This window comes from Papio anubis, chromosome 7, assembly GCF_008728515.1.
Source record: "Papio anubis isolate 15944 chromosome 7, Panubis1.0, whole genome shotgun sequence".
In the NCBI taxonomy this organism is placed as follows: Eukaryota; Metazoa; Chordata; class Mammalia; order Primates; family Cercopithecidae; genus Papio; species Papio anubis.
This window is the reverse complement of record NC_044982.1, coordinates 119767010-119794522: the sequence shown is the minus strand read 5'-3', so window position 1 is coordinate 119794522 and position 27513 is coordinate 119767010. Positions and strand designations below refer to the sequence as shown.

The window sequence follows — 27513 nt, the reverse complement described above, 5'->3', positions numbered from 1 at the left end:
TCCTACATTTTGTTTTACAATTAGTTTGTTTGAGATTTCTGACATTTAAACTTTTGAAATAAATATCTTTGGACCGAACAGATACACAATTTTGGCACCGAAGTGCAGTTTTCGTGAACACAGCATGGCAACCACTGGGTAGAAGATGCCAGACAACCGGGCTAGATCCTGCCTCTAGGGCTCAGAGTGCAGTGGACAGCAGAAGTCATTCAGTGGCTCAGCAAACATTCATTCACTGAACAGGAACACTGAACAGTGTTCCTGGGCTGGGCACCACGGGCACAGCAATGACCAAGACAAGCTCAGTCTGTCTTGACCCGATGGAAACCAGGACACTGGCATCTAATTGAAGTTTGCAAATGAAATGATAGATACCCTTGTACTGGAACCCAGAAGAGAGTGGAAGCTAATTTTGCCCTAGAAAACATTATAGAGCAAGTGACATTTGCGTTTAGCCGTAAGAAAAGGAAGAACTTTGTCAAGAAGACAGGATTACATGCCTGTAATCCCAGCACTTTTGGAGGTCAAAGTGGGAGAGTCACTTGAGCCCAGGAGTTCAAGACCAGTCTGGGAAACATAGCGAGACCCCATTTCTACAAAAATAAAATAAAATAAAGTAAAATAAAAAATAAAACTAGCCAGGGCCAGGTGTGGTGGCTCATGTCTGTAATCCTAGCACTTTGGGAGGCCGAGACAGGCAGATCACCTGAGATCAGGAGTTCGAGACCAGCCTGACCAACCATGGCTAACATGGTGAAACCCCATCTCTACTAAAAATACAAAAATCAGCTGGGCATGGTGGTGGGCACCTGTAACCCCAGTTACTCGGGAGGCTAAGGAGAATTGCTTGAACCCAGGAGGCAGAGGTTGCAGTGAGCCGAGATCGCACCACTGCACTCCAGCCTAGGTGACAGAGTGAGACTCCGTCTCAATAAAACCAAAAATAAAAAACAACAAAAACCTAGCCAGGCATTGTGGCATGTGCCTGCGGTCCAAGCTACTCAGGAGAGAGGCTATGGTGAGAGGATCATCTCAGCCTAGGAGGTGGAGGCTGTAGTGAGCTGTGTTTGCACCACTGCACTCCAGGCTGGGTGACAGAGTGAGACTTGGAAGAAGAAGAGGAAGAAGAAGAAGGAGAAGGAGAAGGAGAAGGAGAAGGAGAAGGAGAAGGAGAAGGAGAAGGAGAAGGAGGGGAAGGGGAAGGGGAAGGGGAAGGGGAAGGGGAAGGGGAAGAATTTCATCAAGAAGAGATGGAGGAAGAGATGTCTCATCCAGTGCAAGTAGCAAGCACAAAGAGCACATGGGGGTGGGAAGTTCCTGGTGCACTAAGGACTGAAATGAGAGGTGGGCGGGTATATGGCAAGGCTGGTGGGAGGTGGGACTCAGGGACTGTGGAGGGCTTGAGGATATGCTAAGGAGTGGGGTTTCCAGGGCCTACTGCTGGGGACTGCACTATTCTCTTGTTTGAACATAAAGTGTGGACCATGGGGCAGGAGAAGAGAACCCTGCAGGAACAATGAGAAGGATTTGGATTTCCAAGCCCTTCCCGGAGCCCTCTGTCCATTAGGCTAAGAGTCTACCTGGATCTCCATGAGTCTCCAGGGATAACACAGAGGCTGGCACACAGTGAGTGCTCAATATAGGCCTACTAACAGATGGCCTCTGCCATTGCTCCCAGTGAGTGTGCTCCCACCGGCCTCCACCTTCACACAGGGTGGTGAGGGAGGGACCCTCGTCTTTATGCCTTTGGCTCAGGGAAATGGGGTGGCTTTTCCAAATGCATGAGCTGTTAGGCTTTCGGACTTGGTCCCCAGCTTCCCTGAATGGCCAGTGGTGCTCCTGGGCCAGCAGGCAGGATGGGAGCACATAGAGTAAGGCTCACCTGTGACCTTCTCAGGTGGGTGTACAAGCAAATGCCAGCATTTGCAAACCATGGGCTGGCTGACACAATTAATCCCTTTAAGACTGGCCAAGAGTTAGAGGAGTCATTCATTTATTTTCTTCTAATAGCAATGGCTTAGAAGAAAGAAAGAGAAAGAAAAAGAAAAAAGAATTCACATGCTCATTGTCAGCAAATGAGTTCCTGTTGTTACAGAAACGGAGAAAGAGTAAAGCAAATCCCTAGATTTTCTGATCTACCACTACCATCTAGAGAGAGCCATAGTGAACAGCCTTCAAAATCTTCTTCTGTTCATAAATACGAAGCAGTTAAATGTAACACCATTTTATATAGACAGTATTACGGGATTTAGGCTGTTCTATAACCTGCTTTTTTTCCTTTAACAACTTGTCATGACACCGTTTCCTGTCAGTTACCACAGATCTGTGCCATTTTTAATAGCCCCACGGTACAGTTTTGCATGGATGTGCCGTAAGTTACCCAGCCAGTTCTCTGTTGCCAGAAATGTGGATTGTTTTCCGTTTTTCTCTGCAATGTGCTAGGGAATATCATTCAGCTTTTTCAGATGTGTAATAATCGCCTAGCAGTAAATATTTAGAATAGCTGGGATAGCTAGGGCTGAAAAAAAAAAAGAAGAAGAAGAAGGAAGAAAAAAGGCTCAGTACACTCAGAGTCCTAAGCCAAGCTGGGAGGTCACCATGGCAACCCCCTGCCATCCTCACACAGGGATCGCCCCTTTGCCATGGCTCCAGCCAGAGAGGTGGGTCAGAGCTGGAGGAGAAACAGTGTTTTCAAGTGGTTTTATAAACCAAGGGCAGAAGGCACAGGAGAGAGCATTAATGCATACCTGAGACAGCTTAAAATGCAATGGTGATAATAGCCCTTTATTGAGTCCCCGTCATTTGGTAGATACCATGGTTTTTCATCCTCACTGGAGCCGTTGAAACTTTTATGATGCTCATTTAAGTGATTAGAAACTCAGAGACTAAGGAATCTGTCCAAGGGCACACAGTAAATGATGGAGCCAGGGTTTGAAATTGGTCTGCATTCACTCCTCAGCATTCTCCTGGCCACCACAATTGGGGTGGCCAGCCTCTGTCTCATCACCATCCCTGAGGTTCAGGTCGTCTTTTCCCAGTCCCCCTAGAGCATTCATTCCCACCTCATTCATATGCAGCTCACACCAATTCTTCATCTGGCCTCTGTTTTCTGGGCTCCACTCTGGCCTCCTGCCACTCCATACCCTGTATACTTCCGCGCTGAACTACAGACAGGACCTCGAATGGCACACCCTCTTCCTACCTCCATGGCCCTATCCTGCTGTACCCTCAACTCTACCCCATAACTGTGGCACTCCTGTTGACTCTTCAAGACTGATCCCAAGCTTTCTTTCCTTTTTTTTTTTTTTTTTTTTCCTGAGATAGAGTCTTGCTCTGTCACCCAGACTGGAGTACAGTGGGGCGATCTTGGCTCATTGCAATCTCTGCCTCCCAGGCTCAAGTGATTCTCCTGCTTCAGCCTCCCAAGTAGCTGGGACTACAGGTGCCCACCACCATGCCCGGCTAATTTTTGTATTTTTAGTAGAGATGGGGTTTCGCCATGTTGGCCAGGCTGGCCTCGAACTCCTGACCTCAGGTGATCCACCCGCCTCAGCCTCCCAAAGTGCTGGGATTACAGGCGTGAGCCACCGCACCCGGCCCCGAGTTTCATTACTTCAAGAAGTCTCCCCTGACTCCCTAGCATAATGCTCTCCTCTGTGTTCCCCTAGAGGCATAACCACTATTTTTTAAGCACTGTCTATCTCCAGGCAGCTGCATTGCCCTTATAAGTCAGGTGGCCACAGCAGGCTGGAATGTTTGTTTCTCTGGAAGAGGGAATGAGCAGCCACCTGGTGATGCAGCCAGATGCATAGTGAGTCTACCATAACCACTGCTTTACTATTAGATATGCCGTGTGGCAATTGTTAGTGCAGATCTACACTAGAATGTGAGCTCTTACGGGTTAGAACTGTTGTGTCTGCTTCTTCATCCCCATATCTTTCCTACCAGAGCTTTGGATATAGTAGGTATTCAGGAAATGTGTGCTGAATGAATGAATGAATGAATGACCAAGCATATTCCTGCCCGCTTTCCATTTCTGCTACCAGCCCCAGGGCAGGTGTGAACTCAGACTACATTAACCCAGGCAGCCTATCAAGTTCCCTGCCTCTCATCTGGCTGGTTCCTGACCACTCCCCAAACACCTGACCCCTCCTGTCTCCTTAAGCCTTGTCTACCTCTCCTCCCACCACAGTTTCTACTCACAGCCATCTGCCCGGGAAACTAAGGTTCCGGGTGGACTCTTATCATCACCTCTACCACATCATCCCATGAACCTGCTTTTTCTTATCCCTTCGGCTCCCCTGTCTGTATTCCTCTCCTTGGTGGAACCTCAAGTATTCCCTGGGCTTTGAAAGTCACTTTTCTCTCCCTCTGGAATTTATCTGCAGCCTCAACTTCTCCTCCAAGATGCAGTCACGTATTTTTTTAACTGCAAATACATGCAAATCAAATTCAACTTGTCTGAAAACTGTCCTGGTTTTCCTCACTTTCTTCATCATTTCCCATTTGATATCATCATTTTCCAGCACCTGGGGAAATGGTGCTCCAGAGACCCCAGCCAAATTTGCCTGTCTGCTTCTCTGTGATCAGACACCTGACTTTTATCACCAGGGCCCCAAACTCCCCAAAGCTCCCAGCCAAGCCTGGCAGGAGTAGTGAGGCCTCAGCAAACCTAAGGGTGACTACCCATGTGAAGGAGCTGTGTCTCCTGGGCTGCAGCCTGTTCTTTCCATGTGCAAATTCAGCCCAGGGCTGTAGATCTTCAGATTTCTCAAAAGGAACTGGGAGCAAGGTTTTTATGTTGACAGCTCTTGGTCTTTTAATATTGGCTTCTTTTTTTTTTTTTTTTTTTTTTTTTTTTTGAGAGGCAGTCTCGCTCTGTTGCACAGTCTGGAGTGCAATGGCATAATCTTGGCTCACTGCAACCTCCGCCTCCCAGGTTCAAGCAATTCTCCCTGCCTCAGCCTCCTGAATAGCTGGGATTACAGGTGCCTGCCTGTAATCCGGCTAATTTTTGTATTTTTAGTAGAGACAGAGTTTTCCTTGTTGACCAGGCTGGTCTCAAACTCCTGACCTCAAGTGATCTGTCTGCCTCAGCCTCCCAAAGTGCTGGGATTACAGGCATGAGCTACCGCACCTGGCCTTTTGTTTTCTTAATAGATTTTATGTTTTAGAGCAGATGTAGGTTTATAGAAAAACTGTGCATAGTTCCCATTCCCTCCCTCCCCACCCCCCTGTTATTAACATCTTGCATTAGTGTAGTATGTTTGTTAAAACTGATGAATCAACATGGATGCATTGTTATTAACTATTGTCCCTCCTTTACATTAGGGCTCATGCTTTCTGTTGTGCATGCTGTGGACTTTGACAAATGCTTAATGTCATGTTTCCACCATTACAGTATAACGCTCTCCTCTGTGTATTTTTTTAGACAAGGTGTCGCTCTGTTGCCTGGGCTTGAGTGCAGTGGCAGTAACATCGCTCATTCGACCATGTTACTCGACCTCAGGCTCATGTGATTCTCCTGCCTCAGCCTCCCTAGTAGCTGGGGCTACAGGCATGCAGCACCACACTTGGCTAATTTCTTTATTATTATTATTATTATTATTATTGCAGAGATGGAGTCTCACTATGTTGCCCAGGCTGGTCTTGAACTCCTGGACTCAAGTGATCTTCCTGCCTCAGCCTCCTAAAGTGCTTACGGGTGTGAGCCACTGCGTCCAACCCATGCGAATTATTTTTTAAACACTTTAGGCATCAGAAGTCTCTGCTTTCTACACTCTTTCATCCTAGTGTGCCCCTCCTTCTCATCTTATCTACCCCACAGTATTCAGCTCTTCCCCCCTCTCCCCACTCCTTAGAGTTTCCTGTCCTTACACACGGTCAGCTTTTCACTTGTGTCATCTTTCTATCAAACTCTAAGCTCCTGGAGGCACTTGGAGGTTTAATTTAGAAGTCTCAGTCTCCCCAGTGCCTAGGGTGCTTTTGAGATTCACTAACATCCACCTGCAGGCATATTGAGCAAATGCCTGCAGATGTGTTGGCTCTGAGGCTTCCAGGAAGATGCTTTAGGGCCTGTTGACAACAGAGAAAGTGGGAGCATGTGGCAAGGGATGAAGACTTGGGCACATCTCCAGTGGCAGTGGCTGCAGGGAGGAGAGAGGAGGTGTTCCAGCAAGAACAGTTTTAGAGAGAGGAGAGGTGAGGACAAACGGCTTTGAGTGGGAGGATGCTTAAATCCTTGGGAGCTGCCCCATAGAATGCCCAAGTTGGGATCGCAGCCTCCCAGGGGCCCCCCCTCTCCTGGGAGAAACACTGAGGTCAGAGAGGGGAGGGGAGTTTATCCAAAGCCCCAGAGCAAGTTTGCGGCAAGCAAGCTCAGAACCCAGAGCTCTCTCTGCCTCTTGCAGCCTTCCTGGATGGAGACAGTCCTCCATCACCCCCACCTTCTTGATGAATGGCCTATAAGAAGGGGGTGCCCAGTGTGGGGCCGAGGTTTTCTCCCCAAGCAGAGCAGAGAGAAAGCCCAGGATATGGCCGGCAAGCCATGTGGGGCAGGACAGGGAGGAGGTAAAAGGGATGGGGTGGGGCCACGTACTCCACCTTCCCCTTCCCCTGCCTGTCCCCAGCAGCAGCCTCCTTCGGGAAAGTGAGTTTGAGAAGGAAAACAAAGGCAGAACCCCTCCTCCTTAGTGGGGCTGTCCTCCCAGTCTCCCCAGGCAGCCTGGGTTCTCTCCCACCCACAACTCACCCAGCTCTGCCCTAAGTAGCCAGAAGAGGAAACATACCTTCCAGTCGACTAAAGGGACCCCAAGGGGTGAGTGGCTGTTCCCGTGACATGCCCCCCACAGTCACACCTCTGTGCCTTTGCTCAAGCTCTCCCTTCGGCCAGCGTGCCCTCTCCCTTCCCGAGCTGACAGATTCTTCATGCTCTCCTATGCTCCATTCACACGCCATCTCCTCCGTAAAGTGACCCTAAGCCTGCTTCCCCCACACATGAAGGTGTCCTTGCCCGGATGCCTCCGCAGCCCTTTTGTCTCCACCATCCACACAGCCTCTAGCACATGGGCTCACAAGTTTGTATGTCTCCCCTGTTCTGCAGGGAGCTCCCCCAAGGCCCAGGCTGTGTTTATTCCCCTGTGTCCCCAGCTGTCAGCAGCGTGCCTGGCACAGAGCTGATGCACCACATGGAGGAGTGGATGAGTGGACGGACAGATGGATGAATTGCCAGTCTCTGAGTAGAACAGTCAACATGTTCCATTGAGTCTCTTATTTTTTTTAAGACGGAGTCTCGCTCTGTCGCCCAGGCTGGAGTACAGTGGTATGCTCTCGGCTCACTGCAACCTTCACCTCCTGGAGTCAAGTGATTCTCCTGCCACAGCCTCCCAAATAGTTGGGATTACAGGCTCCTGCCACCACACCCAGCTAATTTTTTTGTATTTTTAGTAGAGACAGGATATCACCATGTTGGCCAGGCTGGTCTCAAATTCCTGACCTCTGGTGATCCGCTGGCCTCAGCCTCCTAAAGTGCTGGGATTACAGGTGTGAGTTACCTCACCTGGCCTAATTTTTGTATTTTTAGTAGAGACAGGGTTTCACCAGGTGGGCCAGGCTGGTCTCGAACTCCTGGCCTCAGGTGATCTGCCCACCTCAGCTTCCCAAAATGCTGGGATTACAGGTGTGAGCCACTGTGCCCGGCCAAGCCTCTTCTTCTATAATGAAAATAGATCTAGGTCCTGTCTTTCAGGAATCTAAATTGTGGCTACCAAAATGATAACACTTAAAATAATCAGAGAATGATATAAATCAAGCTAATAATAATAATGATCTTTGATTGAACTGTTTGCTGCCAGCCACGCTCTATGCAAAGAACCTTATGTACATTATTTCATTTCATCTTTATGCAGCTTATAAGCTAAGGACAGAGAGGCTGAGAAAGCTAAGAGCAAGACTGAGAAACTTAAGCAACATGGTCAAGGCACCAGTCAGTGAGTAGAGAAGCCAGGTCTGAAACCCAGACCAGTGTGACCCTGAAGTCTGGTCTCAGCCACTTCCCTACAGCTAGAGGGTTCAGGGAGGAGGAGAGCAGCAGGAGAGGAGTCTCTGGAGCCTGTGTCCCTCCTGGAGGAGGCCGACTGTGGGCTGGGCCTGAAAGGCTGCCAGGGAACTGGCCAGCTAGAGGGTATGGGAGGCTTGGGGGCAGGCCTGCAGCCTGGCCAGCCTGGAAAGACTCCCAGGGAGTTGCATGGGATGGGAGTGGGGGTGGCCCTTATCCCAGCCTCACCTGAGTGGCCCACAGTGACATGGATGGCAACCCTTCCTTCGGGCCCTGCCAGGTTCCTGTTGCCTCTCCCTCTGTCACCCCTCCCTCTGGGTCTGCAGAGGAGAACCAGGCCCATTGCTTCCGGTGTGGCCTGGTTGCCTTGGGTGCGGACTTTACCCAAGTTGGAGGGCAAGGCCAGTGCAGCCTGTAGAGCCACTTCTCCCTGGATCACACCTGCTGAGGGAATGCCTCTCCCAGCCACCAGACCAGTTTCCAGTTTCCAGGGTGGGGCAGCCAGGCAGAAACAGGTTTCTGTGAAGTGACACTCCCTTCATTCACCGACTGGTAGCATGACTCTGTCCCACCACTTGGAGCCATGCCAACAAATCCTGCCCTGGATTGGGGATTCCGTCTGGACGCCAGGTTACCCTGGGAATGTGGCTTTGCCCTTGTTCACCAGGCACTGCAGGGGCTGGTGGTTCTGAACCTTTCCTGGCTCACAGATGTCACTGAAACTTTGTTGAAAGCCATGGCCCCTGTCCCCAGTGACAGACACACACACACACACACACATTTACACTCACCCACACATAATTTAACCAATAATTTGATAAATTCCCTGAGGCCCATCCATGGATTTTCATGGACCTCAAGTTAAAAACCCCCATCCTTGAAGATAGAGAGTAGATTGGTGGTTACCAGAGGCTGGGAAGGAGGTGGGGGATGAAGGGCAGAAAAAAAATATATAAATATATTTCCAATCACTGAACTAGATGGTAAATTATATATGTATATTTTACCTAAATTTCTTTTTTCTTTTTTTGGAGAGAGAGCCTTGCTCTGTCACCTCGCTCTGTCTGATTGTCACTAGTGCAGTAGTGTAATCTCGGCTCACTGCAACTTCTGCCTCCCAGGTTCAAACAATTCTTGTGCCTCAGCCTCCCAAGTGGCTGGGACTGCAGGTGTACACCACCACACCTGGCTAATTTTTTGTATTTTAGTAGAGACAGGGTTTCTTCATCTTGTCCAGGCTGGTCTTGAACTCCTGAGCAGGCAATCTGCCTGCCTCAGCCTCCCAAGGTGCTAGGATTACAGAAATGAGCCACTGCGAACAGCCTCAATTTTTGTTTTTTAAATCATCCTAAAAGTTTTTCCAGCTGATGGCTCACTCTCCTGAATGTGTTCTTTGTAGTAATAGTAGCCACAATAGTAGCCATAGTGGTAAATACCACTGGCATTGAGTCAGCGTTTTGTAGTTCATAAAGTTTGTTCACATCTATTATTATTTCATTTTAGCTCCCCCATAGCCCTGGCCTGGTAAGTATTAATATGTTTATTTCACAGATGACAAAAATGAAAGTCATTTGGAACAAGCCCAGCCAATTCATACCTAGGAGACGGTAGAGAGGAGACCTGACCTTGGTGACCCCAAATCCCAACTCTATGTGCCTCTCCCCATCTTCATAGAACATTCTCCAAGTTTAGGCAGTCCAGGGTACTTGTTACCATACACCAGGGAACGTTAGTGAAACCACCTTTGCAAAATTATGACTGAGACAGTGAAAGAGATCTAACTTAACTAACTCCATCTTGCTTCTAACCCCAAACTGTCTTTGTTCATTCCTGGGCATAGCCTGAACTTACTTTGGGAGAAACTTGGTTTGTAGTGTATAGTTTAAACAGCCCTTTCCCAAAGCAGACCTCCTTCTTGCCTGGGGACTAGATTAACATTAGCCACAGGATTAGAAATTATGGTTTAGGAGTCATGCAGTTGGAGGCCACAAGATTCTGACCCTCCCTAGACTGCTCCTAAGATCAGCACTCGGGATGTTTTGCGGACCCTGCATTTGATGGATCAGCTGGCACCACCCAGATCAATGAACTGGCCCCTCTGATCTTGTGGCCCCCACCCAGAAACTGACTCAGTGCAAGAAGCCAGCTCCGACTCCCTATGACTTCATCCCTGACCAGCACTCCTGGCTCATTGGTTACCCAGCCCCCCACCACCAACCAAGTTATCCTTAAAAATTCTGTTCCAGGAATGCTCAGGAAGACTCATTTGAGTATAATGAAACTCCGGTCTCCCACACAGCAGGCTCTTTCTCTATTGCAATTCCCCTGTCTAGGCAGGGGAATCGGCTCTGTCTAGGCAGAGGGCAATGTGAACCCCTTGGTCACTTACAAAGTTGGTGGCTCATCTGGGATTGCCCTTGTGGCTACCTGCCCATGGTTCAGTGGCCCCACTCCAGTGATGGATCGAGAAGCCAGCCCAAGCAGCTGCCTAGTTCTCTTGGACTGGGGCTGACTCTGGTACTCTCTGTACTGGTGGGGTGCTGCTGACCCAGTGTGCATGGATCTAATTGCAATGGAGAAATAGTCCTGGGGCAATGTCCCTTAACTGTAGCCCTATCACAGGTTGTCTATATAGCCCCATGAGGGGGTATCTGTCTGTAGCCCCATTGTGGGGTGTCTGGATTGGTGAGTATCCTAGATGCTGTCAACACCTCCTTTCTTCTCCCCACTGGTTCTGTAACCCTATGGTGTGGTGTCTGTAGCTCCACCATGGGGTGTCTTGTGTCTGAAGCCCCATTGCAGCATGTCTGTTCAGCTCCTGTGGGGTCTTGGTTGCCTCTTTCTAGCTAGTAGGAAGAGTCTTGGTTTGAGAGACTTATCCTCAATCAGGAAGATTTTGAGGAGGTTTCTCAGATGGATAATAGGAGGATAGTTTGGAAGGGATACTCTTGGAGTTCTTGGTTAGGGATCTGATTTGGAAGGCCTTTGGTCCATCTCGTCTTTATGTGTGTTTGTATATGTGGAAGGGATCTCAGGAGGGGTTGCTAATGGAAGTCCAGCAGGTCTAACTCAGAGAACGCTCCTTATTTGTCTGGTTACATTTGGTGAGCCCTAAAGAAAGCTCAATAGGCCTGTCTCTTGGGGTGACTATCTGGTCTTTGCCTTGCCCAGAGGTCTTATTGTGAATTACCATTTGGAGGTCACCCCTCCCCACCTGGAGTGGATCAGAAATAGGGAGCAATGGGAAAAAGTTTGAGCTTTCCCTGGCTGATATTGGGTGCTGAATGAGGTGACTGATGTCTGTTTTGTTATGTGTATTTTGCTGGGATGGAAAATGTTAATTTGGTTCCACATGCAGCCCATTGGGCAGCATCTTGCAAATTAAGAATCTTGCCTATGGTTCCATAAAACAGCAAAGTGGCTTTTTTTTTCTCTTGTAAAGTGGCTTGAACCCCACAGCTATAGCACAAGCGAGCAGGGTCATCAGAAGCCCCTCCGTTCTTCTGGAAGCTGCAGAGAAAGGCAACCCAGAAACCTGATGTGCCAGTAAAAAGGGTAAGAAATTCTTACCGGCCAAATTTCTGGTCTCTCTTTCTCTGTCTGGGTAAAACAGTAAACTATTGGTCTCTTCTGCAAGGGTTTGATTAATAGAAAAAAGGATTTGTGAGATTAGTCTTAGGCGGTAGCCAATCTGCTGTACTTTGTGCAAAGAATTTGTCTTTCTGTGTTCCGTAGTGGAGAGAGGGGTATCACAGGATAGAATGTGGGTTTAAGACCCCTATAAGCTCACTTTTCAAGCCAGCTTGGCAGGCTGGTCAGTTACAAACCTTGCTACGGGTCCCTGAAACCAATACTGGATGAAATTTCTCTGTCTTGCTTTGTGCCCTTAAGAGCTTAACTTTGTGACCATGTGGGGATACTTTCTCTTGGTTTCTGCCATCCAGAGGACAGGAATTTTGGGGTTCATGTCATAGTCCTAAAAAATGTTTCTTGAGCAGTTAAAAGCCTGTGCAAGCTTGAAATTGGTTTTTCTAATCTCCTTCTGGGGAGAGCGATAGAAACTGCTCAATGCTGTAACTCAGTAGCTGAGGCTTTGCCTTTTGACAATGGCGGCCTGGGTTTTAGTCTTGGCTTCTGGAATGATTCCTTTCTGGGTTTTATTTATGAAACTTTGCCATTTATCGAGGTTCCCCCCCACCGCCCCACCCCAGCCAACCCATGGATAGCTTCTGATTCCCTGTCTTGAATTTTCCTTTTTCTAAACTACCCTGGGGGAGATTCTAAATCTTGTTCAAAAACAAAAAAACAAAAAAGAAACTGCTTACCATCTCCTTGAGACATGTATGTGTCTATGGTTAAGTTATAACCTTAGCTAAAACTTATTAATTTAGTGTGGGAAGTTAACTGTGGTAGAATTTAAAAGACAAAAATATTGGTCGCTTAGTGTGGCTAAAGTTGGGTAATAACAATTTTTAAAGGATTTTTTTTTTTTTTGAGATGGAGTCTCACTCTGTTGCCCAGGCTGGAATGCAGTGGCCTGATCTCGGTTTACTGCAAGCTCCGCCTCCCGGGTTCACGTCATTCTCCTGCCTCAGCCTCCCGAGTAGCTGGGACTACAGGCGCCCGCCACCACTCCCGGCTAATTTTTTGTATTTTTAGTAGAGACGGGGTTTCACCGTGTTAGTCAGGATGGTCTCAATCTCCTGACCTTGTGATCCGCCCGCCTTGGCCTCCCAAAGTGCTGGGATTACAGGCGTGAGCCACCGCGCCTGGCCCTTAAAAGGATATTTTTTAAAAAATGCTATGGTTAAACGTCAGCTTAATTAAAAGTGGATAAACAAGCAATAGGTATATTTAAAAGGCCTTTATGTTTTTCTCTTTTTGGATCTTGTTTTTTTCCTGGAAATAGGTTTTTTCTTCTCAGTCAACTGAATTACTTTTTTCCATTTTTTTGTCTTGCCACTCCTAATGCACACACGAGAGGCCCTAAGATAACTTCTGCTAGCCTGGGACTCCTTGGGAAAAACAGAGGAGGCGCCACAGACCCCGTTTTGGAAAAAGCTCTGTTTTTCTCATGGAGCCCCAGGAATTAAAAGCGGATAGATCCCTCTCAAAATCAAAGGCTCTGTTCTGTTTTGCATTGTGTTATCTGACAGTTTTGAGTTTTGGGGGTATCAGAAATTACTTCTCATTATGAGAGAGTTTTGGTGTGTAATAACTAGGTAGGAAATATTCTCTAGGGGATGGCTAACAGTAGTTGTGGAGGGATACTTGACTCTGCACACTTGGATCAGAGATGCTTGCTCTTGGCCACCTGGAAGATAAGGAGACATCCCTGCCCCGACTGGGAGACCAGACTCCCCTGAGAGATGGGCCAATTACAAAATGGGCTGATTGGCTTTGGCTGCCTTGAATGGAATGCAGGGTAGAAGCACTGCGCGGTCTTCTCCCACAGTATTTCCCTCCTCTTGGGGATCCAGGATCCAGTATAAAATGGCACCATTAATTCTGGGGATCTGTCTTTGCCTTCAGCTGCTTACTTGCTGCTTATTTGGCCCTAGAAACGCATGCTTTCCTGGCCCTGTTCCTCCAAGGGCTCCACCCTGAAGCCAGTCATCCAATTAAGAAACTGGCAAATAAGGCCAAGCACGGTGGCTCACGCCTGTAATCCCAGCACTTTGGGAGGCTGAGGCGGGCGAATCACAAGGTCAGGAGATCGAGACCATCCTGGCTAATATGGTGAAACCCTGTCTCTACTAAAAACACAAAAAACTAGCCAGGATCGGTGGCGGGTGCCTGTAGTCCCAGCTACTCTGGAGGCTGAGGCAGGAGAATGACGTGAACCCGGGAGGCGGAGCTTGCAGTGAGCCGAGATCGCACCACTGCACTGCAGCCTGGGTGATAGAACAGGACTCTGTCTCCAAAAAAAAAGAAAAAAAAAAAAGAAAGAAACCGGCAAGCGAAAAATCTTACAAATACTGAATCTTCTGTCTGTCTGTATTCATATGTGGTGTGTGTGTGTGTGATGTTTGTATAAAAGAGCTCTGATTAAATGGCTTAGAAATATAAGCATTTAAATCAAGCATTTTATTAGAGAAATAGAAACTATAATACCTTTTTGTTCACATGACTCTAGTAGTCTTTTGGAAATAAAGACAGTTGTTTTTGTTTTTGTTTTTTCTTTGAGACGGAGTCTCGCTCTCTCACCAGGCTGGAGGGCAGTGGCACAGTCTCGGCTCACTGCAACCTCTGCCTCCCAGGTTCAAGTGATTCTCCTGCCTCAGCCTCCCAAGTTGCTGGGACTACAGGCGCCCACCACCATGCCTGGCTAATTTTTTTGTGTTTTCAGTACAGACGGGATTTCACCGTGTCAGCCAGGATGGTCTTGATCTCCTGACCTCATGATCCACCCACCTCGGACTTCCAAAGTGCTGGGATTACAGATGTGAGCCACCGTGCCCGATCCCGGAAATAAAGACAGTTTTAAAGATTATTGGTAAAATAAAAAGTCTTGAAAATGTAGACATTTGGTCTAAATTAAGGTTAGATATCAGATTTGCTAAATGCTTTATGGTCAAACTGTTTCTTTGACTTTTGAAAATTATTCAGTTTCCCGTGCTCGCTTCGGCAGCACATATACTAAAATTGGAAAATTATTCAGTTTCCCTACTTTGGAGCATTAGATGATAGATAAGGCCTGGGGACATATGGAGAGCCAGGCCCGCCAGCTATGCTAAGAGTCAGACCTTATCTTCATTTCTGGCTGATGTCCTAGACTCCACCCCAGTACATAATTAAAATCAGTTACTTATCAGGTTTTTCACTAAAAATAAAAGTTGCTAAGATTTAACATTGTAACATGTAGTTGAGACCACTGGAGAAACAGTTTTATATACTAGGTGTGTGGGGAATGTGTTTTTGGTAAAAGATGATAAGAAGGCATGGGAATATGGCTTTTGTGAAAGGGAATGTAGTTTTGTCCACTTCAGAGGGTTTTAAAGATTGTCTTAACCTAAAAGAGTAACGGAACAAAACTGAAGGTTTAAGCAAAGGGAAAAGTGTTTGTAAAGGTTTGATCTTGTAAAAAAAATTCTGTGGGTATAAACAAGTTGGCTAAGATTTAAAAGAAATTGGCTGGGTGTGGTGGCACTTTGGGAGGCCGAGGATGGCGGATCCCTTGAGGTCAGGAATTCAAGACCAGCCTGGCCAACATAGTGAAATCCCATCTCTACTGAAAAACAAACAAAAATTAGCTGGGCGTGGTGGGAGGCGCCTGTAATCCCAGCTACTTGGGAGGTTGAGGCAGGAGAATCGCTTGAACCCGGGAGATGGAGGTTGCAGTGAGCCGAGATTGCACCACTGTACTCAAGTCTGGGCAACAGAGTGAGACCATGTTGCAAAAATAAATAAATAAATAAATAAAATAAAAAAGATTTAAAATAGATTTTAGCTTTTTTTTTTGAAACGGAGTTTTGCTCTTGTTGCCCAGGCTGGAGTGCAATGGCGCAATCTTGGCTCACTGCAACCTCTGCCTCCTGGGTTCAAGTGATTCTCCTGCCTCAGCCACCCGAGTAGCCTGGATTACAGGCATGTACCACCACACCCAGCTAATTTTGCATTTTTAGTAGAGGTGGGGTTTCTCCATGTTGGTCAGGCTGGTCTCGAACTCCTCACCTCAGGTGATCCACCTGCCTTGGCCTCCCAAAGTGCTGGGATTACAGGTGTGAGCCACCATATCCAGCCTTTTTTTTTTTTTTTGAGACGGAGTCTCGCTCTGTCGCCCAAGCTGGAGTGCAGTGGTGCGATCCGGGCTCACTGAAAGCTCCGCCTCCTGGGTTCACGCCATTCTCCTGCCTCAGCCTCCCAAGTAGCTGGGACTACAGCTTTAAAAACTGTGCTATTGGAATAGAGGAAAAAAGGAAACTTCTAGGACTCTCATGGAGAGCTTGTGTGTTAAACATTGCTAATCCTTTTGTTTTCAGAGTCAAGGTTACTTACTTCTTTAGAGTTATTTGCAACTTTTAACAAGTAAGTAAAATATACTCCTGTGGAAAATTTTGGAGCATATTTGTTTCTCTCTACCTGATTGCTCTAGAATTTGGAAACCATTTGTGTGTATTCTCAATTTATGGCAGTATAGTTAATTGCATAAGTGCAATAAGAATCTGTTTTCTTTTGTAACAGGACACCATTGGAGAAACTGGTCGTTTTACCAAGGATTTGACTGGAATGGCATGCTTCCTTTAAAGAATTAAAGTTGACTTATAGAGCCAATTAAAGCCGTTTGGGGAATCTGGCCTCATACCTTGTCCACAGAGTTCCTGTACAAGGTTCCTGAGCTGTGGTAAGTACAAAATGTCACTTTCTAACAGGCCCAGGAACCCCAAGTTATCTTGGGACCTCAAGAGGAGAGGACTTTGCTCAACTCATAGGTATTTGAGGGTAAAAACCCATGGCTGGGCTCAGCTTTTAAAACATTTTATCTGAGATTCTTCATGGAACAGAGTTCTATCAAAGCCAATTTAAAAAGCCTAAGTGAAAAATAATTATTCTTGCTGCACTTTATGCAAATAATCAGGCCAAGTAGAGTAAGACTAAAATTTATTTTGTAAACTGTAAATCAGTTCTATCATGATTTACTTTTAATAAAAATGGTGACTGAAATCCCAGCACTTTGGGAGGCCCAGGTGGGTGGATCGCTTGAGGCCACGAGTTCAAGACCAGCTGGCCAACATGGTGAAACCCTGTCTCTATTTAAAAAATACAAAAATTAGCCAGGCGTGGTGGTGTGCACCTGTGGTCCCAGTTACTTGGGAAGCTGAGGCCTGAGAATTGCTTGAACCCGGGAGGCAGAGGCTGCAGTGAGCTGAGATTGCGCCACTGCACTCCAGCGTGGGTGACAGAGCAAGATTCTGTCTCAAAACAAACAAACAAACAAAGCAGAAACAACAACAACAACAAAAAGATTGTTGTGGGAGGACTAAGGCTACCAGGTACCCGGACAGATGCATGTCTGGACAAGAAGCCCCTCCTAATGTAACTGCCCAAGGGGTTCACCTTGTCCACTGCCTAGTGACAAAATTATGCTCCAAAAGAAAACTATAGTGTACTGTTGTTAGCTGTTCTTGAGGTTTTTTTGCTGCAGGTTAGACTAAATTCTAAATTCCTTGTGGGTTAGAAGTCCCCAAGCTAATGCTTTTAAATCTTTGCTTTTAAAATCCAGGATCGTACTCATCGTAGAACTCGTGATTTACCTTATAGGAGGCTGTTCACTTAAACACTGTAGTAAAACTATAGATGAAAACACTAATGTTTTTCACACACAAGCCTTGGAAGCCCAGCCAGGCCTGCATGAGTACACTCAGACAGTTACAAAGCGTTTCCATTCTTCTCACCTTGGGGTTCACTCCCATTCCCACAATGTCCCTCGTCAGCAGGAAGAAGCCAGAGCGATTGACAGTGTTTTCCCATCTTCACAGCCTACACCTTAAGATGAAAGTGTTACAAAATCCAAAGGGAGTGATTGAGACCGCCTTTGCAAAATTATGACTGAGACAATGAAAGAGATCTAACTTAATCGACTCCATCTTGCCTCTAACCTCCAAGCTGTCTTTTTCATTTCTGGGCATAGGCTGAACTAACTCTGGGAGAAACTTAGTTTGTAGTTTATAGTTTAAACAAAAATGGTAACAGCCCTTTCCCAAAGCAGACCTCCTTCTTGCCTGGGGACTAGATTAACATTAGCCAAAGGATTAGAAATTACGATTTAGGAATCTTGCAGCTGAAGGCCACAAGATTCTGACCCTCCCTAGACTGCTCCTAAGATCAGTGCTTGAGATATTTTGCAGACCCTGCACTTGATGGATCAGCTGGCACCACCCAGATCAATGAACTGGCCCCTCTGATCTTGTGTCCCCCACCCGGGAACTGACTCAGTGCAAGAAGACAGCTTCAACTCCCTATGATTTCATCCCTGACCAGTCACCACTCCTGGCTCACTGGCTCACCCCACCCACCAAGTTATCCTTAAAAACTTTGCTCCCCGAATGCTCAGGGAGACTGATTTGAGTAATAATAAAACTCTGGTCTCCTGCACAGCCGGCTCTGTGTGAATTACTCTTTCTCTATTACAGTTCCCCTGTTTTGATGAATTGGCTCTGTCTAGAGAGCTGGCAAAGTGAACCCCTTGGGCAGTTACACTAGGAGGGGCTTCTTGTCCAGTCATGCATCCGTCTGGGTACGTGGTGGCCTTAGTCTCCCCACAACAATCTTTTTGTTGTTGTTGTCGTTTCTGTTTTTTTTTTTTTTTTTTTTTTTGAGACAGAGTCTTGTTCTGTCACCCAGGCTGGAGTACAGTGACGCAATCTCAGCTCACTGCAGCCTCTGCCTCCCGGATTCAAGCAATTCTCATGCCTCAGCTTCCCAAGTAACTGGGACCACAGGTGCACACCACCACGCCTGGCAATTTTTGTATTTTTTATTAGAGACAAAGTTTCACCATGTTGTCCAGGCTGATCTTGAACTCCTGACCTCAAGTGATCAGCCACCTGAAGCCTCCCAAAGTGCTGGGATTACAGGCATGAGCTATTGAGCCCGGCCTCTCCACAATTTATCTTTAGAATGTACCACAGCATGTGTGACTCTAGGTAGAAAAAAAATCCATGGCTCTCCATAATCAATACAGGTGACCTGTGACATTAACATCTTTTTTTTTTTTTTTTTTTTAAAGACAGAGTTTCGCTCTTGTTGCCCAGGCTGGAGTGCAATGGCACAATCTTGGCTCACCGCAACCTCTGCCTCCCGGGTTCAAGCGATTCTTCTGCCTCAGCCTCCCGAGTAGCTGGGATTACAGGCATGTACCACCATTCCTGGCTAACTTTGTATTTTTGGTAGAGACAGGGTTTCTCCATGTTGGTCAGGCTGGTCTCAAACTCCCGACCTCAGGTGATCCGCCTGCCTTGGCCTCCCAAAGTGCTGGGATTACAAACAGGAGCCACTGTGCCTGGCCTCACATTAACACCTTTTTTCCAAGGTTTTTTGATTATGGCTTTTAGTAAGCCATACCTTTTGTCATAATCTAGTACACACATACAGTCATACATAACATAGTAAGCAATATCTATAAACATATATAACAAATACCACAAAACAGTACTTACCTTTACTCTGCAATACACTGGTATTTTCTGTCTATTCTTTTCCATACGATTCTACCTTTAAATGTTAATCATGACTCACTAAATAGATTTCATGATGCATTGAGAGGTTGTGACCTGCAGTTTGGAAAGCACTGCGTGAGCAGACATAATCATGGTTTTAATGAATGGCAAACTACTTGGGAGTTGTTTATGACCTTGCTGAGGTGGGCATTTGACCCATGCTACAGGGAGGCTCAAGTTCAGGCATGTGTCATTCAGCTGATGAGTGACCTCAGCTTTCCCCCAGCTCCCTGCCCTGTGAGTTGGTCCTTTTCTCCCCATGGTGGATTCACGCATTGGCATGGCAGGATGGACTTCTGGTCCTTCCAACTCTAGGACCCATGCACATATTCCCACTGTTCGTTAGAGACCTTCCTTATTTTTGACTTTGCCAGGCCCTCACTGAGTGACCTCAAACAAGTCATTTCCTATCTGAGGTTCTCAGATATAAAATAGGAAGAAGGGTGGATTGAACTAGCCTGTGCTTCTCACAATAGCGGGGGAGGCAGTTTGCAGCAACAGGATGTGTATAATATGTATTTTTTTTGGAAGATTTGGAGAAAATAAATTTTTGTGTTAAAACAACTTTAAATTACGGAGCAGACTACAAAGAGCACGTGCTTTTTTATGATACTTTTTTATTGTGGTAAAATATACATAACATAAAATGTATCATGCTAAGCCCTTAAAAATGTGTAATTCATTGGTATTGAGTACATTCACATTGTTGTGCAACTATGACCACCATCCATCTCCACAACTTTTTCATCTTCCCAAATAGAAACTATGTGTCCCTTAAACACTCATTCCCCATCCCCGCTACCCGCCTCCCTGGCCCCCAAGCCAGACTGTCTTTACATAAATGTCTCTGTAAATTTGTCTATTCCAGGCATGTCACCTTAGTGGAATCATACAATATTTGTCCCTTTGTGTCTGGCTTATTTGACTTAATGTTTTCAAGCCTCACCCACGTTGCAACACGTATTAGAATTCTAGTCCTTTTTTTTTTTTTTTCTTTTTTTAAGAAATAGGGTCTTGCTCTGTTGTCCAGGCTGGAGTGCAGTGGTGTGATCACAGCTCACTGTGGCCTCGTTCTCCTGAGCTCAAGCAGTCCTCCCACCTCAGCCTCCAGAGTAGCTGAGATTACAGGCATGAACTACCACATTGGGCCTTTTATTCTTTTCTAAGGCTGAGTAATATCCTGTAGTATAGATATACCACATTTTGTTCATCCATTCATCTGCTGATGAGCATTTGGGCTTCCACCTTTTGGTTGCTGTGAATAATGCTGCTGTGAAAATTGGTTTAGAAACACCTGCTTCAGGCCATGCACGGTGGCTCACACCTGTAATCCCAGTACTTTGGGAGGCCAAGGTGGGCGGATCACTTGAGCCCAGGAGTTTGAGACCAGCCTGGACAATACAGGGAGGCCTCTTCTCTACAAAAGATACAAAAATTAGATGGTGTGGTGGCATGCGTCTGTGGTCCCAGCTACTTAGGCTGAGGTGGGAGGATCACTTAATCCCAGGAGGTCAAGGCTGCAGTGAGGCACTTTCAGGCTGGGCAACAGAGTGAGACCCTGTCTCAAAAAAAGAAAAAAAAAATATGTTTCAGCCCCTTTCACTTCTTTTGGGTATATACGTAGAAGTGAAATTGCTGGATTATATTCAGTAACTCTGTTTAACTTTCTGAGAAACTGTCATACTGTTTTCCATAGCTATTGCACCACTTCACAGTCCCACCAGAAATGCATTAGTTTCAATTTCTCCACACCCTTGCCAATACTTACCTTCTGTGTTTTTTGTTTGTTTTGTTTTTTGATAGCAGTCACCCTAATGGCTGTGAAGCGGTATCCCATTATGGTTTTGAATTGTGCTTCCCTAATGACTAGTGATGCTGAGAATCTTTTCACCTGCCTGTTGGTTGTTTGTTCTTTTATTATTGTTATTATTATTATTTCTTTTATATTGGTTGTTTGCACATTTGGGGAAAAATATCTATTCAAGCCATTTGCCCATTTTTGAATTGGCTTGTTTGGAATTTTTTTGTCAAGTTCTGGGAATTCTTTATATATTCTGGATATTAGTCTCTTGTAGATATCTGATTTGCAAATCTCCCATTCTGTGGGCTGTCTTTTCACTCTCTTGATAGTGTCCCTTGATGCATACAGGTTTTTTATTTTGATCACATGTTTTAAGGTAAAATGGTCTGAAAGCAGCTGGGGCCCCTGCTCCTAGGCTCTGCCTCCCTCCATCCTCCCCCAGGGTGCTATTCAGTCCTTGGAGGTGGTGAGGACTGCCAGGGCCTTCTGGCACAGTGATGGGATCAAGACTCGGCCGTGGTCACCTCCTGGGCTCTGTGCTGTTTTCTGTCCACATGAAGGAGATTAGACAGGAGCCCCAGGGGAAGGAGAGGATCAGAAGTGTGGCTCAGCCACCCAGAGCCCACCTGAAGGCAGGACCTCCCCTTCACCTCTCACTCTCTGTTCTTCTCCAGCCATGCTCGGACCCTGCACCTTGCAGCGCTGGCTAAAGAAGCCAACTCCTCCTACCACACGCAGGAGGCATTCAGACCACTCTGAGGATAAGTAGAAAGGTGATGCTGGCTTCTCTCTCCCGACATCTCCTCGCTGCTTCTCACAGAACCTGAAACCCCTCTGTTAGCCTTGCCTCTTTGGGTCAAATGTATGACCACTTGTCTGAAAGGCCTTCAACAAAATCCAGACATCCAGTGGTGATTTAGACTGGATGGCTTCTCAGAAGCTTCCTGGTCTCGTGTTTCCATTCTAAAGCGAGCACAGAGAAATTGCCTACCAGTGTTCTTTGCCTTTGCTATGCGTTACCCGACTATGAGTTGAGTGTTTTGTTTTCCAATATGTTTTTCAGGAACAAGGAGGTGGCATTACAGCTGGGTCTATCCAGAGTTTTTCATATTCAGGGTCACTGCATTCCATTATTAGAATAGGCTGTCTGGGGGAACATGGGTGACCCTGGACTTTCCCAGTGAATACTTATTTGGAATCCTTTCAGAAGGCACTTGACACAATCAGGGAAAGAAATAGAGGCAAAAAAATGTAACACAGATTGAGATTTATTCCCAGGAATATGGTCTTCCAGTTGCAAATCCTGGTTTTGTGGTAAAAGAGTCTTTAAAGCTTCCTTTAAAGAGCTGAGTAGTGAGTTTGGAGAAAGTAATCATTGCAGATGAACTTAGGCCAACTGCTCATTTACAATGACTATTTCATCAATCAATTTCAACATGCACTTTTTTTGCGACATTTTAACAGCTCTGAAATCAAGATTCATTTCCTATCAGTGGTGCCTCATGATAAAATTGGCAGCATTTGTGTGTGTGTGTGTGTGTGTGTGTGTGTGTGTGTGTGTGTGTGTTAGTGGTAGGCAAAAATAGTGGCATGACTTCCAGCTGACAGTGTCTGAAGTTGATTGAAATACAGTCCTAGGCTCATTCTATCTGCAGGCACCTGAGAACTAGAAGGACCCCCACAATCTCAGCACCAGGTAGCACAACACAATGCAACATTCAGGGTGAGTTCCATCATGCATATCTTTTTTTTTCTTTTTTTTTAGCAAGCAGACAGAGAAACAGTATAATGACCTAGCAAACCCCAGCAAGCTACTCTTCCTCCTGTGGCTGGGACCACAGGCACATGCCACCATGCCCAGCTTATTTTTGCATTTTTGGTAGAGACGGGGTTTCACCATGTTGCCCAGGCTGGTTTCGAACTCCTGGACTCAAGCAATTCACCTGCCTCGGCCTCCCAAAGTGCTGAGATTACAGGCGTGGACCACCATGCCCAGCTACAGCAAACTACTCTTTTAGGAACTCTTAGGCACACCTTGCTTGAAAGTTCGTGCATGACTGATGTGACAGCTGTCTTGTGGCAAGCTTCAGCTGAACTTCTAGTTGTATTCAAACCATTGACTCTTCCCTAAAAGGCTTATCTGGACTCATTTCGAGGAGTGGCCTCTTTGGGGTATACCATAGCTGTCACGCAAGAGAGAGGGAAGCTTCTCACTCATTCACATATCTCTAATTCCACTCATTTCTCCAAAGAAACAGCATTCACTCTGCTAATTAGTAAACCCTCTGGTGTTGATTAAAAATAACCTCAACTGAATCCAAGCTGTACCCTCCGGAATGTGTGTGTGAGTTTATGATTCATCTTTCAAATGCTAACTAACCACCCCCACCAGGGGTATGGATTAAAACTAACATTTTCATATCATGTTATCTATGTGAAGTATTTGAAAGTAAATTGCAAACAGCATAATAATAGCGAATGAGGACTTGTGACTTGGGACACATTTTTCAGCAATTAGCATTAAACACAGCTTTAACAAGTATAGATTTCAAACAACTTTGTTGGCGGTGAGAGTATTTTTCAAGTAAACTGTGTGATGTGACTCAAAAGAGTGGCCGTAGTTGTGAAGATGCTCTTGCTGATTTTGAATACACTTATTTCTATGAAATATGAGTGGAGGCTGGGCACCGTGGCTCATGCCTGTAATCCCTGCATTTTGGAAGGTCAAGACAGGTGGATCACTTGAGCTCAGGAGGTAGAGACCAGTCTGGCCAACATGGTGAAACCTTGTTTCTACCAAAAAATACAAAAATTAGCTGGGCATGGTGGTGTGCTATAGTCCTAGCTACTTGGGAGGCTGAGGTGGGAGAAACTCTTGAACCCGAGAGGTGGAGGTTGCAGTGAGCTGAGATCACACCACTGTACTCCAGCATGGGTGACAGAGTGAGACCCTGTCTCAAAAGAAAAGAAAAAGAAAAAAGAAAAGAGACAGAAGAAAGGAAAGAAGGAAGGAAGGAAGGAAGGGAAATATGAGTGGAAAAGCTATTTTAAAATTGATATATTGAATATGTAATATTCAATATTCATATAAATATATGAATATATTTAGGGGTTCTGAATATGTATGCCTAACTAATTAATAAATTAATGCTGTGAAGAGACTTTTTTAGTTTATTCGTATTACTAGAAGTTAGTAAGTTTTTGGACCCTCTCACTGGGAAAATAGTCCATAGGCTTATAATTTGGCCACCTTTTATGTAAACATATTTGATAGGTTATGAGGTTTGCCAACTGTGTCCTTCAAGGCCTAAGATCCACAGAGTGTAGGCTGAAGTTCACTGTTGGGGGATCTTTATGGATGGGCCCCTAGCCTAAGAGGCATGAGACAGCCAAGTGCAAATTTCACCTCTTAGTAATTTTGCTTGGTCTTGAATGGAAAGGTTTTAGCTTGAAACCTCCTGAGGGTGATTTTGCCGTTGATTTGCCTGTTTTGTTTTCTTTTTTAAGGCTATTTCAGGGGAGCTCAGCATGTCCTGGAGAGTATATTAAACACACACCCTCTTTTTGTTTTGATTTTTTTGAAGCTATTTAAAACTTATTTTAAAGCTTCGGAATTCTCTTTTAAATGAAATCTTACATTCAGGATTTGTATCCTAGGTAAAAAAAGAAATCTTGCATAGCCGGGGGTGCCTGTAGTCCCAGGTACTTGGGAAGCTGAAGTGGGAAGATGCTTGACGCCAGGAGTTCGAGGCTGCAGCGTGCTGTGATCACACTTGTGAATAGCCACTGCACTCTAGCGTGGGCAACAGAGTGAGACCCAGGGCTGGGTTCCCTAAGGGAGGTGGACACTACTGAAAATGTATACTATTATTCTTTCTCCCAGCCTTTGCCAAAGGGACCTGTGGCCCAGGGTAAGGGTGCATTAGGAAAAGGAGGTAATCAGAGCTTTCATGGATGGCTATACACCAGCTCTGTGCGGACGTTGATTCCAGGAGGCCCAAAATGTTACTGTGGCCCTCTAGTCAGAGGCGAGGCTCATAGAGGTGAGATGATCAGCAGAGTTGTAGCTCGGGTCTGACTCACAGTGAGTCCAAGGGAATAGACAAACCTAGAGGCTGGCAAGAATCCCCACATGACTTCCCTAACCTGTGAGGGGAGGGCTATTGTGGTGGAAATGGCCGAATGAAAGCCATTAGAGCTGTCTCTACCTGGAAACATAATAAATCAAAAACAATATCGCATCCCTGGAGGGACTGCAGAGATTAGTGCTACTATCAAGGACTTGAAGACACAGGGGCGGAGATTCCTACCACATCCTCATTCAGCCTGTGCAAAAGACAGATGATCCTGAATAATCCAGAAGACAGTGGATTATCACAAGCTTAACCAAGTGGTGACTCTAATTGCAGCTGCTGTACCAGGTATAGTTTCATTGCTTGAGCAAAATAACACATCTCCTGGTACCTGGTATGCTGCCATTCATCTGGCAAATGCCTTTTTCTCCAACCTGTCTCTAAAACCCACCAGAAGCAACTTGCTCTCAGCTGGCAAGGCCAACAATACACCTTCACCGTCCGACATCAGGGGTATGTAAACTCTCCGGCCCTTTGTCTTGATTTAGTTTGCAGGGCACTTGATCGCCTTATCTTTCCACAAGGTATCATGCTGGCCCAGTACATTGATGGTGTTGTGCTGATTGGACCCAGTGAAGTAGCAGCCACTCTGGGTTTATTTGTGAGACATTTGCTTACATAGAGGGTGAGAAATCTGACAAAATTCAGGGGCCTTCTACCTCAGTGCAATTTCTAGGGATCCAGTGGTGTGGGTCGGGTATCTTGAGATATCCCTTCTAAGACGAGGGATAAGTTGTTGCATTTGGCCCCTCCTACAACCAAGAAAGAAGCACGTGAACACCTTGGGCTTGTTTGGATTTTAGGGACGCGTGTTCCTCATTTGGGTATGTTACTCTAGTCCATCTACCAGGTGACCTGAAAAGCTGCTCGCTGTGAGTGGAGCCCAGAACAGGAGAAGGCTCTGCAACAGGTCCAGGCTGCTATGCAAGCTGCTCTGCCACTTGGGTCATAGGACCCAGCAGATCGATTGGTGCTTGATGTGTCAGTGGCAGATAAGGGTGCTCTCTGGAGCCTTTGACAGGCCCCTGTAGGTGAATTGCAGCAGAGGCCCTTAGAGGGCCTTTTGGAGCAAGGTCTTGCCATCATCCACAGATAAATACCCTCCTTTTGGGAGGCAGCTCTTGGCCTTAGTAGGACTGGGCCTTAGTAGAAACTGAATGCTTGACCATGGACCACCAATTTACCACATGACCTCAGCTGCCTATCATGAACTGAGTGTTATGTGACCCACCAAGCCATAAAGTTGGGCATGCACAGAAGCATTCCATCATCAAATGGAAGTGGTTTATACGTGACCAGGTCTGAAGAGATCCAGAAGGCACAAGTAAGTTATATGAAGTGACACAAATGCCCATGGTTTCTACTCCTCCCACTCTGCCTTCTCTCTTCCAGCCTGCACCTATGACCTCATGGGAAGTGCTGTACAATCAGTTGACGGAGGAGGAGAAACAGGGCCTGCTGTCCAGATGAATCTGCGGGAGATACAGGCCACCTGAAAATGGACAGCTACAGCACTATGGCCCTTCTATGAGGCATCCTTGAAGGACAGTAGTGAAGGGAACTCTTCTCAGTTGGCAGAACTTCGAGCAGGGCACCTGGTCATGCACTTTGCTTGGAAGGAGAAATGGCCGGGTGTATACAGTATACTGATTCATGGGCTGTAGCCAATGGTTTGGCTGGATGGTCAGGAATATGGAAGAAACATGACTGGAAAATCGGTGACAAGGAAATTTGGGGAAGAGGTATGTGGATAGACCTCTCTGATTGGACAAAGGAGGTGAAGATATTTGTGTCTCATGTTAATAGTCACCAAAGAGTGACCTCATCAGAGGAGGACTTTAATGATCAAGTGGATAGAATGACCTGTTCTATAGATGCCAGTCAGCCTCTTTCGCCACCCATCCCTGTCATCATCCCAGAGTCTCATGAATAAAGTGGCCATGGTGGCAGGGATGGGGGTTATGCACTGGCTCAGCAACATTGACTTCCACTCACTGAGGCCAACCTGGCTACAACCACTGCTGAGTGCCCAATCTGCCAGCAGGAGAGACCACCATTGGGTCCCTGATGTGGCACCATTCCCTGGGGTGATCAGTCAGCTACCTGGTGGCAAGTTGCTTACAATGGACTCCCTCCATTGTGGAAGAGGCAGTGTTTTTTCCTTACTGGAATACATATTTAATCCGGATATGGATTTGTCTCCCCTGAATGTGATACTTCTGTCGAAACTACCATCCATGGACTCATAGAATGCCTTATCCATTGCCATGGTATTCCACACAATATTGCTTTTGACCAAGAAAC

General features: G+C 46.2%; 1 protein-coding gene and 1 non-coding gene across 4 annotated transcripts in view; one reads left to right on the top strand and one right to left on the bottom strand.

The window, feature by feature from the left end:
- The window catches only part of PAQR5 (progestin and adipoQ receptor family member 5), a 97238-nt gene that overhangs the window by 20797 nt on the left and 48928 nt on the right, over positions 1–27513 (top strand). Inside the window, exons 1-2 of one of the 3 annotated variants that reach the window (XM_031668540.1) lie at positions 11499–11611; positions 16241–16400. The gene's annotated coding sequence lies outside the window, so the exon portion shown is untranslated. Of the gene's footprint in view, positions 1–11498; positions 11612–14533; positions 14553–16240; positions 16401–27513 lie in introns of those variants that run through there. The other 2 variants (XM_031668541.1, XM_031668539.1) reach the window with 2 other exon arrangements.
- LOC116276234 lies at positions 3694–3821 on the bottom strand. Its single transcript, XR_004185663.1, has one exon. It is a non-coding gene; the product is annotated as a small nucleolar RNA SNORA77 (small nucleolar RNA).